Here is a 16105-nt window from a genome sequence, read left to right on the forward strand (position 1 = left end):
ATTTAGGGTTTTCTGAGATGTAGCAGTAGCTAAATAAATATTGTAATATTTTTAATTCATTTCCCTTTTTTAACAAATGGTAACTGACTTTTGTAGATCATTTTTATATAATTACATGATAAAGCACCTGATAAAATCCATAGTTCAAGTTTAAAGTTTTAAAAATTAGTTTTAAGTGTAAATATTAATGAAAGCAATTGACTTGGTAGCTTCGGGGATTTCAAATGTTCCTTGGTAGCACAGGGTATAGTGCAGACAGTTGCAATGCAAGTTTCCTGACAAATGTGCCTGCTTCTTTAAGGTGTAGGGGCCCTCTGTCTGTAGAGATAAAGTTATTTCAGTCTTAGTCACTATAGAGTCTTTGATTTCTGTGTGCAGATTGCTAGCAGGGGAACTGGATTGAAATTACAAACTTGTTTACCATAAACTACCATCTTTCAGAGGTTAGCAGTTTTCAGTCAGTATCATCTTGGGCCAGATGCAAACCACTGACATTAAAGGATCTCTGTTTCAACTTGAAATTTTTGACACTGGATTGATTTCAGCTACAGCACTTGTCCCTGAATCCCCCTGCCAATTTTTGTTGTCTTACAACTGCAATATAAGTTTTGTTTTTTTAAAATAAGTGTGTTCTCCATTTCTGCTGTGTGAAAAAAGATGAAAAACGGGACTGTAGAAACATTGTGGTCAAAAACACATATAGGGAGAAGCTGTTGCTGAACCTAACACAGTGGACTAATTAGCAAATAACTCAGGTTTCAGTTTTTGAGACCATTGCCCAAGTTTAAAGATCAAACTTGTAGGCACTCATTGAAGACTGTTGCACATACTTTCTTCTGCCTTTTAGTCTGTTCTTTCTTCTATGCAGATTCCCAATTTTTCCTATTTATGTACCGCTTGCAACCTTACAAATATGCCCCCCTCCACACACACACCCCACCCGGGATATTGGTTGGCGGCTCCCCTTCATGGAGCTGTGAGCACGGGCTTGTATTTGGCGCATTTCACCTGTCCTTAATGCCTATCCCTTCTGCGGCATGAGGGAGACCATGGCGCATGTTTATCTGGAGTGCACTAGGTTACAGCTCCTCGATCTTTTATTATGTTTTTGGCTGCACTTCTCTCCCCATCTTCTCATTTACGCACACCCTATCCATGGCCACACAAAGTCCTGGGACTTCCTGGTCAGCCTCCTCCTGGCTATGGCCAAAGTGGCCATCTATAACACCAGGGAGAGACTGTTGGCTGAGGGGGTTCTTTGCAACTGGGGGGCCTATTTCCGGTCCTCCCTCCATTCACGCATCTGGGCGGAGTTCCTCTTGGTGGCATCCGCTGGCTCCCTTGATACCTTCAAGGAGTAGTGGGCGCTGTCCGGGGTTCTCTGCTCGGTGTCCCCTTTAGGTTCTCTCTTTTTGACCCTATGACCTTCACATCCGCCCTTGTTTTATTTTTTATTGTCCCCCGTAATCATTTGAGTACCTGGGGTTCAGTGGATCCAAAGGCTGGGGGAGGGTCCCTTAGCCATGGGTGGGCTTACACCTGCCGACTTCCCCTGGAATTTTCAATAGGACACACACTGGAGGGAACCTGTCAGTCACTCAATTTCCTCACTGGCTTCGCCAGTAACAATACTGGTGCAGTACCAAGGAAACTTCTTATTTTTATTGTGGTAGTGTTCTAGGGCCCTGGTCAGAATTGGGGTACTGTTGAGGTAGATTCTGTACAAATCCAAAAAATTCTGTTTCCATGAAGTGTTTACTTTCCCATTTAAGATAAGATGCAAAAATAAAATAATTGAGGAATAATGTCACTGCTCCTCAAATTAGTATCATTCTGAGTTGCAGGTTTGGAACAGCTTTTCCAGTGTATAGCTTATTTAATATAGGGAATACCATAGTAACATTTACTTGCAAAAGCAAATGTAAAGACTTCACAGGATGCCACTGTATATTGCTATGTGTAAATCTCACTTCATCCACCATTAATCCCCTTGTAAGATTAAAATCAGCAGTACCATACAGCAATTTAGGTCAAGAAGCTAATTTCTTTTCCAGTTGCAACTACAGATATAACTTTTATGTGGGCAGAATGTAATTAGCCAAATCAAGCTTATTTATTTGAAAATTGTCACTGATGTTAAGGATTAGGGTGAGATGCGAAACAATAACCAGAAGCAATCTGATAAAATATAAAACAGTCTCCCATCAAAGTAACAACCTGACTCAACCTTGTTTACCTTGTACATCTTGGCCGAAAGTTGTATAGATACAGGTGGTTGAAAAGTTACCTTATCTTTGCAATGATAATTACATCAGAAAGTGAAAAGATGTTGGACCAGATTCAGTTCTGGAAATTAAATGGCATAGCATCTATTTGTGTCAGGGCTGAATTTGACCCAATACTATTGAAATAGGAACGTGTTTTGGGAGTGTAGGGAAAGGAAATCGGTCTGCTACTACAAGAAAATAAATGCTAAGAAAGCTGAAGTTTTATTTTCAAGTAAGATATTGATCCTGTCATAACAGGTAAAAAATAATTGTAATAGCAAAACATATATCTGTTACCTGTAATTTCACATTAAACCATTGTTGTATGATGATCACTTAGTTGTAAAACTTAATTTGTGACTCTCTCATGGCATGTTCTTAATGGGAGTTTGTTTAATATCTTGGAGGAAAATTGCCACTTAAAAAATTAGCTATTGGAATTATTCACTATAGTGATTAATGGAAATTCAGGTATCTTAGGCCTTGCTCTGCAGTTTGTTCCATATTGGCATATTCTTGCACTCACCTGGAGCCACAGCGAGCTTCTGCTTGACACTAAGGGCTTGGCTACACTTGAAAGTTGCAGCGCTGGGAGTTACAGCGCTGGTCGTGCAGCTGTGCAGAGCCAGCGCTGGTGTGTGGCCACATTTGCAGCATTTACAGCGCTGTTGGGAGTGCTGCATTATGGGCAGCTATCCCAGCATTCAAGTGGCAACAACGTGCTTTTCAAAAGAGGGGGGTGGAGGGTGGTGTACTGTGACAGGGAGCGGGGAAGATAGAGAGAGTGGATTTTTGGAGCCAACACTGTGTGTTAGCTTCCCTGGATTTAAAAATCACAAAATGTTCGCGAACCCTTAGTCTTAATTGCAAACAGCCTGCATCCAACGCTGTTTCTCTGTCAAGCAAACTGCTTGCCTCTCATTTGATCGTTCACAGCCAGGTACAGATAGCTCCTGTTTGCTGTGATCAGTGTTTGTTTTTTAGATAAGCAGTTCAACGAGCTCCCGATTGGAGTTCACAACAAAACAAAGAGAGGCTGCATAACAAAACAAAGAAAGTAATTTAGTTAAAAGCATTCTGGGATATCTCCTTATTCCCTGGAGGCCAATAAAAGCGCTGGTGTGTGTCCACACTTGATGAGCAGCGCTAGATCACCAGTGCTGCAATCGCTACACCCCAACCTGGCCAGGTGTACAGCCAGCGCTGCAGCCAGGGAGTTGCAGCGCTGGATGTGCCTTGCAGGTGTGGGCGGTTACTAATTGCAGCGCTGGAAAGCCTCTACCAGCGCTGCAACTTGCAAGTGTAGCCAAGCCCTAAGTTCTGTCAACACATGAATGGCGCTATAGAAAATAATCTTGAACATTTTAGTTAATACCCTTTATTACAATGTCAGCTATGCAGTGACTAAAATAGCTTTTCTCTTGTGTTATCTAGTTTAATATAGTAATTGGTAATATATTATTGCAATAATTGGTGGTTTTGTGTCTGGACGTTTTGGTGATCCATAGAACACCTACATAGAGTAAATCTAATTGCAACCCTTATAAAATGGTTGCAGTGACTTATTGTTTTCGATCATGGAATTTATTACATAAAACTACTCCCACTTCGTGCTGATAGAAAACCACTAAAACTTTTCAATAGGATATTTCCTCTTTTTTGTAAATTTGGCATGAAGGAAGAAATCCAGCTGGTAAGTTCTGACTGTTCAAAAGTTTTGTATAACTGCCTAGGTCACCAATGATTCACTGGCTAATTGTTTGAAAATAGCTTATGAGAGCAGTAAAAACACTTCACAAAGTAACTATATTGAATATCTCTGCTTCTCAAGTGGTTAAAACCTTTTGGCCTTGTGCTTCATAGAGTGCTTGAAGCATAGAGTTAACTTGTATTATGGCACACTTCATTCTGTTTTATGTTGTATTCTATTTATCTTACTGCTATGCATTTCTGAATAACTCATTTGATTGTTTCTGTAGCAGAACCAGTTCACTGTAATTACTTTTGAGTAACTATGTTCTTAATTGTTATAAAGTGGATTTTGTGTTTGTCATGCAAGTGAGCAGTTTATAAAAGTAATTTCTTAAAAACTATATTGTGCTCGAGCAATATTGAGTTTTCTGGCTGTATTTAGTAAACGAGTGTCTGTCTAGCAATCTGATTAGCTTGCACTTGTTCCACTGGTATAACTAATACAAGACACTTCTATTGGCATGAACCCTTGAGTTCACTGGGTGTTAGCACAACTTAACTCTGGAGTTTAAAACCATACACTAAAGCTATCAGGGGACTTCACCCTGACAGTTTCCCAACCTTTAAAGGGATTTAAAATATTCCCATTATTTACCTATTCTTGGGTACAGGTTTCAGTTCTTCAACATATAGTTTTGTGTGCTGTTGTTTTTGTTGACTTCTGATTTGTGACTCTGATACAGTAGGCAGGGTGGATAAAAATTGATCTTAAAATATCAAATCTGATTTTTTAATTTGGATTTTTTGGTTTAAATTATACAGGTTTAGTTTTTGAATATAAACATTTGAAAACTAAATTTGAAATTGACAAGATATGTTAAAGCCTAAACTCTCTGTAATTTATCAAAATAATTTAAATTAAATTTAAAAAAATAGTATGTTTGCTGCCAATTTTTAAAGCGAGTCAGACCATTAAGCTGGTGGAAGTTACTGGCTAAGCACCTAGAACCTGAGTTTGAAGTGCTGAACCAGCATTTGATAACAGTACCCTCTTTTTCAGGTTCAGAGACAATATTTTCTTTTCAGCTTGTTCAGTGACTAGTTCATTCAAAGTTGAGAGATGAAAAAAGCAAGAAAACTTGTGTTCTTCCAGTCTCTGAATAAAAACTGAGGGCACATCTTCACTGGCAGCAGCACGTTAACCTGGCTTGTGTAGTCGCCGCATAGCACTGGGAAAGAGCTCTCCCAGCACTATTAAAAAAAAAAAACAACCCACCCTCACGAGGGGAGTAGCTTCCAGTGCTGGGGCAATGGCTACACTAGCACTTTACAGGCTGAAACTTGCAGCACTCGGGGGTTGGGGGATGTTTTTTCACTCCCCTGAGTGAGAAAGTTGCAGTATTGTAAAGTGCCAGTGTAGACAAGCCCTAAGTATGAGAACCTTTCTAGTTCTAAAATCTTGAAGGACACGGTCACCAGAAACTATCAGTTCAGTTAGTTAACTATATATATAAAATAAGTTGAATGGCTTATGTGACAGTGCAGGAAACAGTTGAGCTGCAGAGGGCTCCCTGTGCTGTTGAAGGGCTGATGACACCTGATCCTTGCAGGTGCAAGATTAAGGGAAGACTGCAGTCCTCCTGACAGGGCAGAGTTCCGTCTGGGGGTCTTCGCTCTGCCCCACATCTTTCCCCTGCTGGGGTTGGGTGTCTCTGGCTCTGTGCAGTGTAAAGAAATCTTCTGCAGCCTCACTGTCATGGGAGTGAGTGAGTAGGCAGATCAGAGATCCCTTGGCCAGGACTGAGGACAGGACTCCCAGCTGTGGGGGAGGCCACTCTATTGCTGAATGGCTCCTGTCCTCTCCAAATCTGAACTTCCTGTATCCAAATAAAATCTCTCTCTCTCTCTCTCTCATGCTATTCCGATAATCAGGAGTATACTGTACAGCCTTTGTTTAATTTTACTCTGTTTTAAAAACAAAACATAGTTTGATAAACTTTTCTTATGTATTCATCACTTTTAAGATAACGTTATTTAATAAAATTTGACTGTTTTTGTGCACTTTGGTGGAATTTGAATTCCCATCCAAATAGAGATAGACACACATCACAAATTTAAAAAAAATAAATGAGAGAGAGCGAGACATAAGCTAGGTGAGGTAACAACTTTTACTGGACTAACTGCTGTGGGTGTAAGGGTCAAGCTTCACAGAAATCTTCTACGGGTCACCTGAGGAAGAGCTCTATATAAGCTAGCCTGAAAGCTTGTTCCTTCCACCCACAGCAGTTGGTCCAATAAAAGTTGTTACCTCACCTATCTTGTCTCTCTCATGTTTTGGAGCAGCATGGCTACAACACTGTAAACAGTAACTAAAAAAGAAAAAAACTAGGAAATAAGAAACATCATTCACCATTTTATAGCATAATAAAAAAAAATGCATGCTCTTAATTGTCCTCAAGCTGCTTACATTGTAAAACACACTGGGTGACGGTTTTTGGATGTTGACCCTAAGGGCAGATAGACACACTGAAGGAAGTAATAGGTGACTGAGGGTATGTCTACACTACCTGCCGGATTGGTGGGTAGCGATCGATCCAGGGGGGTCGATTTTATCGCGTCTAGTCTAGACGTGATAGATCGACCCCTGAGCGCTCTCCTGTCAACTCCTGTACTCCTCCGCTGCAAGAGGCGCAGGCGGAGTCGACGGGGGAGCGGCAGCAGTCGACTCACCGCAGTGAAAACAGCACGGTTAGTAGATCTAAGTATGTTGACTTCAGCTACATTATTCACGTAGCTGAAGTTGTGTAACTTAGATCAATCCCCCCCCACCCCCTCCCGCAGGGTGAGCTGTTGTAGGCTTGTGGCAGCCCCAGGACATGCTGCAACTGTTACTTGGAAAAGATGCTGAATTAGATGACTGTTCTGTTATTTCTGAGAATGGTAGGGTCTGATTTTAGCCCTTTAATCTTTTTAAAATTCTATGGTCTTGTTAAAATTATTTTGAAGCATTTTTTGTCACTTTGAAAATGTCTCATCTAAATCTTTATAAAAATCTAATCCACCTTGATACAAAGATGGGTTGGATAATGAAATTTAAGATTAAAGGTGCAGAGACAATCTTACATATAATCTACTGAAGTCATTAAGATCTACAATATTGCCTGTGGGTGTTTGTCATAGAATTGTCACCTTGAGGCACATTTTTGTAAAAATATACTGTTGGTGTTTGTGGCATATCTTATTTCCCACAGCAAGACAATATTTCCCTTACAGTTTAGAAAATGTTTATTTTTATTCAAACATCAATAAAATACAGTATAAAATATAGTTGTATCAAAACTGAAATTTTCTATGTTCCTTCTGTTATCAGGGAATAAAAGTCCCCTAAACACAAATGGAGACAGGAAAAAACAAACCTCTAGTAGCATCATCTTCCCCTCTCCACCCAGTTGGAATAATGTTTTTAAAAAAGCTTCAAACAAATTACCCCTCAAAATAACATTTTTCACAAACATTGCTTATATTGCTTGTATGTTGTTGAATAATGTAGCCAACTTTCTGGGCAAAACTTGTATGTACTTGTCAGTCATGATTTTCTGATATTCATATTCTTTTTTGTCTTTGTGGATAGGTTCCTGGGTTAGTGTTTATGTTGTATGGTGTGCGGTTGCTGGTGAGTATTTGCTTCAGGTTGGGAGGCTGTCTATAAGCGAGGACTGGCCTGTCTCCCAAGATCTGTGAGAGTGAGGGATCATCTTTAAGGATAGGTTGTAAATCCTTGATGATGCGCTGGAGAGGTTTTAGTTGGGGGCTGTAGGTGATGGCTAGTGGCGTTCTGTTATTTTCTTTTTTAGGCCTGTCCTGTAGTAGGTGGCTTCTGGGTACTCTTCTGGCTCTGTCAATCTGTTTTTTCACTTCAGCAGGTGGGTATTGTAGTTTTAAGAATGCTTGATAGAGATCTTGTAGGTGTTTATCTCTGTCCGAGGGATTGGAGCAAATACGGTTGTATCTTAGAGCTTGGCTGTAGACAATGGATCGTGTGGTGTGTCCGGGATGGAAGCTGGAGGCATGTAGGTAAGTATAGCGGTCAGTGGGTTTCCGGTATAGGGTGGTATTTATGTGACCATCGTTTATTAGCACAGTAGTGTCTAGGAAATGGACCGCTTGTGTGGATTGGTCTAGGCTGAGGTTGATGGTGGGATGGAAATTGTTAAAATCACGGTGGAATTCCTCGAGGTTTTCTTTTCCATGAGTCCAGATGATGAAGATGTCATCAATGTAGCGCAAGTAGAGTAGGGGCGTTAGGGAACAAGAGCTAAGGAAGCGTTGTTCTAAGTCAGCCATAAAGATGTTGGCATACTGAGGGGCCATGCGGGTACCCATAGCAGTGCCACTGACCTGAAGATATATATTGTCCCCAAATGTGAAATAGTTGTGGGTGAGGACAAAGTCACAAAGTTCAGCCACCAGGTTAGCCGTGATATTATCGGGGATACTGTTCCTGATGGCTTGTAGTCCATCTTTGTGTGGAATGTTAGTGTAGAGGGCTTCCACGTCCATAGTGGCCAGAATGGTGTTTTCTGGAAGATCACCGATGGATTGTAGTTTCCTCAGGAAGTCAGTGGTGTCTCGAAGATAGCTGGGAGTGCTGGTAGCATAGGGCCGGAGGAGAGAGTCCACATAGCCAGACAATCCTGCTGTTAAAGTGCCAATGCTTGAAATGATGGGGCGTCCAGGATTTCCAGGTTTATGGATCTTGGGTAGCAAATAGAATACACCTGGTCGGGGTTCTGGGCATGTGTCTGAATAGATCTGTTCCTGTGCTTTCTCAGGGAGTTTTTTGAGCAGATGGTGTAGTTTCTTTTGGTAATCATTAGTGGGATCAGAGGGTAATGGCTTGTAGAATGTGGAGTTAGAGAGCTGCCTGGCAGCCTCTTGTTCATATTCCGACCTATTCATGATGACGACAGCACCTCCTTTGTCAGCCTGTTTGATTATGATGTCAGAGTTGTTCTTGAGGCTGTTGATGGCGTTGTGTTCAGCACGGCTTAGGTTGTGGGGTAAGTGATGTTGCTTTTCCACAATTTCAGCCCGTGCACGGTGACGGAAGCAATCTATGTAGAAGTCCAGTCTGTTGTTTCGACCCTCAGGAGGAGTCCATGCAGAATCCTTTTTATTATAGCGTTGGTAGGAAGGATTCTGTGGGTTAGTATGTAGTTCAGAGGTGTGTTGGAAGTATTCTTTGAGTCGGAGACGGCGAAAGTAGGATTCTAGGTCACCGCAGAACTGTATCATATTCGTGGATCTGGAAGGACAAAAGGAGAGTCCCCGAGATAGGACAGATTCTTCTGCTGGGCTAAGAGAATAGCAGGAAAGATTAACAATATTGTTGGGTGGGTTAAGGGAGCTACTGTTGTGGCTCCTTGTGCCATGTAGCAGTTTAGACAGTTTAGTGTCCTTTTTCCTTTGTAGAGAAGAAAAGTTTGTGTTGTAAATGGCTTGTCTAGTTTTTGTAAAGTTTGTCCATGAGGAAGTTTGTGTAGAAGGTTGGTTTTTCATCAGAATATCTAGTTTAGAGAGTTCAGTCTTAATCTTCCCCTGTTTGCTGTATAGGATGTTGATCAGGTGGTTTCGCAGTTTCTTTGAGAGTGTGTGGCACAATCTGTCAGCATAGTCTGTGTGATATGTAGATTGTAATGGATTTTTTACCTTTAGTCCTTTTGGTATGATGTCCATCTGTTTGCATTTGGAAAGGAAGATGATGTCTGTCTGTATCTGTACGAGCTTTTTCATGAAGTTGATGGATTTCCACTCCATACGGCTAAATGCAGTGCCTTGCCCTTGCCTCTCAATTACTCCACACTAAATCTAACCAGAAGTTTCTAAGAGGTTTTTTTCACCTCAGAAGGTCTCTTCTCCCCCCCCTCAAAGAGTCAGTTGCACTAAAAATAACTTTTTAAAAAGCAAGCAGTAATTTACTTTTGCTATTATTTCAGTAAGTACAAGTTTGAAAAGATCACATTATAGTACTTGTACCCAAGACCATTCCTGCCTTCCAAGTGCACATGAAGATGCACAGCTTGAGTAAAAACTAGACAATATTGTTGCCACATTCTTTTAAATACTCTAAATCAGAATATTTGGCAAACCAACTCAATAGGGTTCCTAGTATGAAAAAACCTAATGAAGAAGCTGTGCTGAAATTACATTTTTAGCACTAGTGTGCCAGGTATCCATCAGTGGCATTGTTAACAGCATATGTTAGTTCCATGATCTTTTTCAATATATCTTTGTCATGTCCAGTGGTTTCCTCTGTGTTGTCAAATGTTCCTATATTGGTAGCAGCAGCTTTTCTCTGCTGGAAGAAAAACCGTGTTTCCATAGCTAGTAGCTTTTCTGGCATTCTAAGGGTTTGTCTCATTACCTAATGACAGGTTTTGTAGTAAACACAAGAGTGAACTTGTTCCTATTCAAATTAATCTACTTGGAGTCCTGTTCAATACCAGCGTTCTTATCAGCAGGTTCTAACAGCTGTTGATTTAGCAAGCCAGCTGTTGCCATCCGAGTCCATATCAGCCAAAGTGATTCTAGCTTTTGTGGGCATGATTAATAAAATTGATTAAACTCTTTAACTGGTTCAGGATCTGAGACAATTTCTCTTGTGGTTGGGAGGGTCCTGTGTATGTGAGCAGTTGTACTCTATTAAAAATTCCCCTAAAATGCTGACACTATAAAATGTTTAACTTAAAAGGGATTTTGTAAAGCCATGGAAAAATCTCTCTTGTCATTGCCTATCTTACTGGGTTCAAGCTGAGAAACAAGCCGTCATAAAATTAAAGGTATGCAAAGCCTAAAACTGGTTTTAAAATTTTGGATAGCTTTCAGGACACGTTAGAAGTCTTAAATGAAAGAACATAGGTCTGATCTGGTACGTTAATTCCTGTGTTCCATCTAGTCCAGTATCCTGTCTGCAACAGTGGCCAACACAAGCTGATTCAGAGGAAGGTATAATTAGAAAAAGCCCTCAATTTAAGATCTTTAGTCAATGTTCAGCTGCAATTAAAAAAAAAAAGCAAATAAGGTGTCCAGATGCACAAGGAATGGTATGAAGAATACAAGAATTGTCATTATCTAAATCAATGGCCTTTCTCTGAAACCCTTCTGATTCTGCAAAAAGAACAGGAGTACTTGTGGCACCTTAGAGACTAACAAATTTATTCGAGCATAAGCATTTATTTGATGCATCCGAATAAGTGGGCTGTAGCCCCCAAAAGCTTATGATTAAATAAATTTGTTAGTCTCTAAGGTGCCACAAGTACTCCTGTTCTTTTTGCGGATACAGACTAACACGGCTGCTACTCTGATTCTGTAATATCCTTTTTGAGATGAATGACAAATACTGCACACACTGTTCCACATGAGGGCATACCATTGACTTATGTGTGCTACTGAAATTTATTATTCATCTATATTTCTATACACACAGTAATTTTAAAAAGTGAGGAATTTGTAAATTGTCTTCTCTCAGAATTTATGGCTTCATGTTTGTGTTGACTGATTGAAATCCATTTTCCAGCTAGCTGTGCTAGGAGTGTAGATCATTGGGGTAGACATCTGCATGAATATTTTGCAGAGGCCAGAAGTAGCCTAAAAGACCTGGGTCTTTCATCAACTGTATTGCTTCTGGCTACAGTAATGTAAAGATATCTGTTCAGAGTTCAGTACCAGAGGAAACCATAACTTTGGCAGCATGGAAAAAATTGTGGCTATGGAAACTAATTTGGATAGCCTGGAAATTAGCTGAATTAACTGGAATCTTTGTTTTAATTAACTTTACCTAGTCTTCAGGAATTTAATTGTTGGCTAATTCAATATTGTGTTCCCACTTTAACTTTGATTTTGTTTGGTGGTTCCGAGTAACAGACTGAATTGAGTACTTCTCAATTAAGAGCTGTCAAGGTTCCTTCCCCACTCTGAACTTTAGGGTACAGATGTGGGGACCTGCATGAGAACCCCTAAGCTTAATTACCAGCTTAGATCTGGTTGCTGCCACCACCCAAATTGTTAATGAGTCATTTGGGAAACTCTGTCTACCTCTCCCACAGAATATCTCCCTCCCAAACACTATAACCCTTCCCTGGGTAGCCTTGAGAGGCTCCTCCACCAATTCCCTGGTGTGTCCAAATCTAACCCCCTTGGATCTTAAAACAAGGAAAAATCAACCAGGTTCTTAAAAAGAAGGCTTTTAATTAAAGAGAGATAAAAATCATCTCTGTAAAATCAGGATGGAAAATAACTTTACAGGGTAATCAGATTCATAGAGCCCAGAGAACCTCCCTCTAGCCTTAGGTTCAAAGTTACAGCAAACAGAGGTAAACCCTCTTAGCAAAAGGAACATTTACAAGTTTAGAAAACAAAGATTAAAAAATAACACACCTTGCCTGGCTGTTACTTACAAATTTGAAATACGAGAGACTGGTTCAGAAAGATTTGGAGAGCATGGATTGATGTCTGGTCCCTCTTAGTCCTGAGAGCGAACCACCCCCAAAACAAAGAGCACACAAACAAAGCCTTCCCCCCCACCAGGATTTGAAAGTATCTTGTCCCCTTATTGGTCCTTTGGGTCAGGTGTAGGCCAGGTTACCTGCGCTTCTTAACCCTTTACAGGGAAAAGGATTTTGGTGTCTCTGGCCAGGAGGGATTTTATAGTATTGTACACAGGAGGGCTGTTACCTTTCCCTTTATAGTTATGACAAGAGCACTTGCATGCTGCTTGTTTATTAAATAACACCCTCCGTCCCCTCCCCCCCCCAAAGTGAGAGACACTATAGGATATTGAATAAAATGTTTTTAGGTAAGCCCTTAATTTTTTAAGAGTACAGTATATATTTGCATACTTTATAATTCCATTATAAGCTTCCTCTAAAATGTCATGTACCTTGATAACACAAAATTCTTTGTGTATTTAAAAAAAATCTCCTTAAAGAAAGGAGTTATTTAAAGCTAGATAATGTTTATGGATAATGTTTATTTGCAGATTTTAGGAGAGAAGAGTCCCAAAGTAATTTGGAACTGCTTTGGGGATGAAGGGACTACCAATCAGGTTGCTGAACTACGTGGTCTGCTCCTGAGCCATACTCTGAAGCTGTTTATCACTATTGAGGCTTTAGAAGCCAAGTGTTTTAGTGTTCTTTCAGTGTATGAGCTCATCAATGGACTGAACATTAAACTGGAGAGAAGGATTAGGGACAAGTTATTTGGCTATGCAGTGAATTCTCAGCTCAAGAAACGTAAGATATTGTTGGAAGGTGTAAAAAGGACTTTGACCTTCTGTGAAAGACTGAAGAATTTTCGGAAGCTGTGCTGGCAGCATGAAAGAAGTGGACATGGATGAGCTCTGTGAAGAATTTGGTGTTTAGGTTTTTTACATTTCTTCTCCTGAGTTGAAGGATTGCCTGACTAGTGAGGGAGAGGAACTTGAAAATTTTCACCAAAACACAGGGCAACTTCAAGAACTTAAAGAAAAGCTCTTTTATATCTTTTTTTTCAATACTGTGAAAGAATGCTCACATGAAGAGGGTTTTCTCTCTGATGACCACAGCTTGAAAAAAATGAAAGGAGTAGGCTGGATGTAAAAAGCATGAAAGTGGAGCTTCAGAAATCTGGCTGTTTAACAGGGGACTACAAGAATATGTATTTTTGAGTTCTTCAAGAACAAAAAACTTCGGAAGGAGGCCTATGATGGGCAAAAGTGCCAACACAAATAAAGGGTTATGGTACTCTGTGAATTAGGCACACCACTGAATCCACTTTTCGCTAGCAAGTCTAACTGTATTTACATTGTCACATTGTTCCCTGCACACACGAACGCTGTATTTTATCAAAAGTTCTGAGTTGTGCTGTAATTTTTATTCTGTTTTGTGTAATTATACACAACAGAATGCAAGTTCTTGATTTGTCATTAAACTAAACTAGCCAAAAATCAGAATTAGTCTTTTAGTATGATAGGAGTGAGCTGGGCATTTTAAATGTGGCCGTGTGTTTTTTTGGTACAGGTTTTATTAGCTAACATATCTGTATGCTGGGACACACCAGCGAGGGTGGGAACATTGTGTATTCTGTGGATCCGTCAGTGGCCACTCTAGTCATGGGGGGACTGCAACCTATTTCCCCTTTAAAGAGCCAGTCAACCTGTGACAGTGTGGAACAAAATAAATCCTAATGCTGATATAGTCCATTAGTAGATGCAGATTGTTAAACTGTCAATTATGCAGGGAAGAAAATGTTAAACAAATATTTGTTCTGTAATTAAACTGGACAACACATTTATCTCATAATCATGAAATACTTTCTATTCCAACCTTAACTGAAGATGTTAATCAGAATCTATAAAGGCTGTACATTTCAAAATCAACAAATCCAAAAAACTTGTGCCATGATTTTGGGTTGGCTAAGAGGCACTCTGGAGTGCTAATAACTTTTAAATAATTTTTGGGAAACTTCTGAAGAAGCTAATTATGTGCCAGTATTTAAAAAACATCTTGAGCAATTAAGGGTGGTTAGCTTCATAGTATTCCTAGGCAAAACAATGGAACAACTGATGATGAGACTTCATTCTAAAAATCAGAGTACAGATATAATGGGTCTTGCAGAATGAACTGATTATAAGTCTACTTGATAAAGATCACTGATGTACTATATTTGAATTGCCCTAAGGCACTGATTTACTACCGAATGATATTTGTAATTAAGAAAATTAACCCTACACAAAATCAGGATGACATGTTAAATTAAAAACTAACTGAAAGATCTCACAACCTAATTGTTAATGGGGAATCAACAATGAGAGGGGATATGCTAGTGGGGTCCCACAGGAATCAGTTCTCAGCTTAGTGTTGTTGTTGTTGTTGTTGTCAATGATCTAGAAGAAAGTTTAAAATCAAGCTTAAACTAAAAAGTTGATGGATGACGCAATTTGGTGAGGCGATAATAGTGATTAAAGGTCAGTGATTCAGGGTAATTTGGATGGTTGAGTAAGATAGCTGCAGTCAAACATGTTTTAATTCAGCCAAATGCAATATTGTATGTTAAGGAATAACGAATATGGTTATATATGATGGTGTACTGTATTCTTTTCAGAGTCACTGCTTCACAGAACTTTGGTGGCATTGTAGTAAACCTTGATCATGAGCTGCCAGTGTGATGCTGTGTCAAATGAATACAAGTTCCTTGGATACATAAATGAGTAGGGTGGTGATATTACCAGTGGAGAACTGTGTCCAGTTGTGAGTCCATCTTTTAAAAAGGATATGAAATTGGAGAGGGTTCAGTGAACAGCTGCATGCATTTGTGTCTGGAAAGTATACCTCATAATAAGAGTTAAGGAGCTTGATCTCTTACAGAGAGAAAGCTGTAACAGGTAATTTGATCACTCTAGAAGTACCTACCCAGAGGAAAAAAAAATCTGACATTATGGTTCCTTGTAATTTTAGCAGACAAAAGCATGACAAGATTCAGTGGATGGAAGTTAAAGCTAAAAAAATTCAAAATGGGTCTGAAAATGATTGTGATGGTAATTAGCTACTTACCATGAAAATTAGTAAATTCATCTTTAAATTGAGACTGAATTAACTGACACAGTTAACACAGAATTATGGTTGCCCAATGATATATGGTGTCCTTCCAGAATGTTGAGTTCAGCAACACTCATTTCTGAAAACTAGAAAATAGTGAAGGTACACGGCCATACAGTCTGAATTCTCCATTCCTGGAGCTGCCAATAGCCACTGGGAATTGTCTGCATGTATTCCAGTGGCATTCACTTTTAGGTTTGCTGTATTTGATGGTGGAAGAATTAGTTGGTGCAATTTGAAAGAGCTGTGATTGTTAAATGAAGTGATTCCAAGGCCAGAAGACATCATTGTGATAATCTAATCTGACTTCCTGTATAACAAAGGCCATAGAACTTCCCAGTATAATTTCTTTTTGGGCTAGTGTTGTTGAGGGGTTGTCCGCCTCTGGAGGTGTGATCTCCTTTTCCAAACCTGTGAGATGAAAGGGAATAGTTGGATATGTTCCTTGAAAGATCCAGTATGTCTCATTTCAGCTCTGTGTTGTGTATACTGTCAGTATTGGGGCATATTGGT

General features: G+C 39.8%; 1 protein-coding gene across 8 annotated transcripts in view; it reads left to right on the top strand.

Moving 5' to 3' along the window:
- LARP1B (La ribonucleoprotein 1B) overlaps window positions 1–16105 on the top strand; it is a 115446-nt gene that overhangs the window by 2238 nt on the left and 97103 nt on the right. The window lies entirely within an intron of this gene.

The sequence above is a fragment of the Mauremys mutica genome, chromosome 5 (assembly GCF_020497125.1).
Source record: "Mauremys mutica isolate MM-2020 ecotype Southern chromosome 5, ASM2049712v1, whole genome shotgun sequence".
Classification (NCBI taxonomy): domain Eukaryota; kingdom Metazoa; phylum Chordata; order Testudines; family Geoemydidae; genus Mauremys; species Mauremys mutica.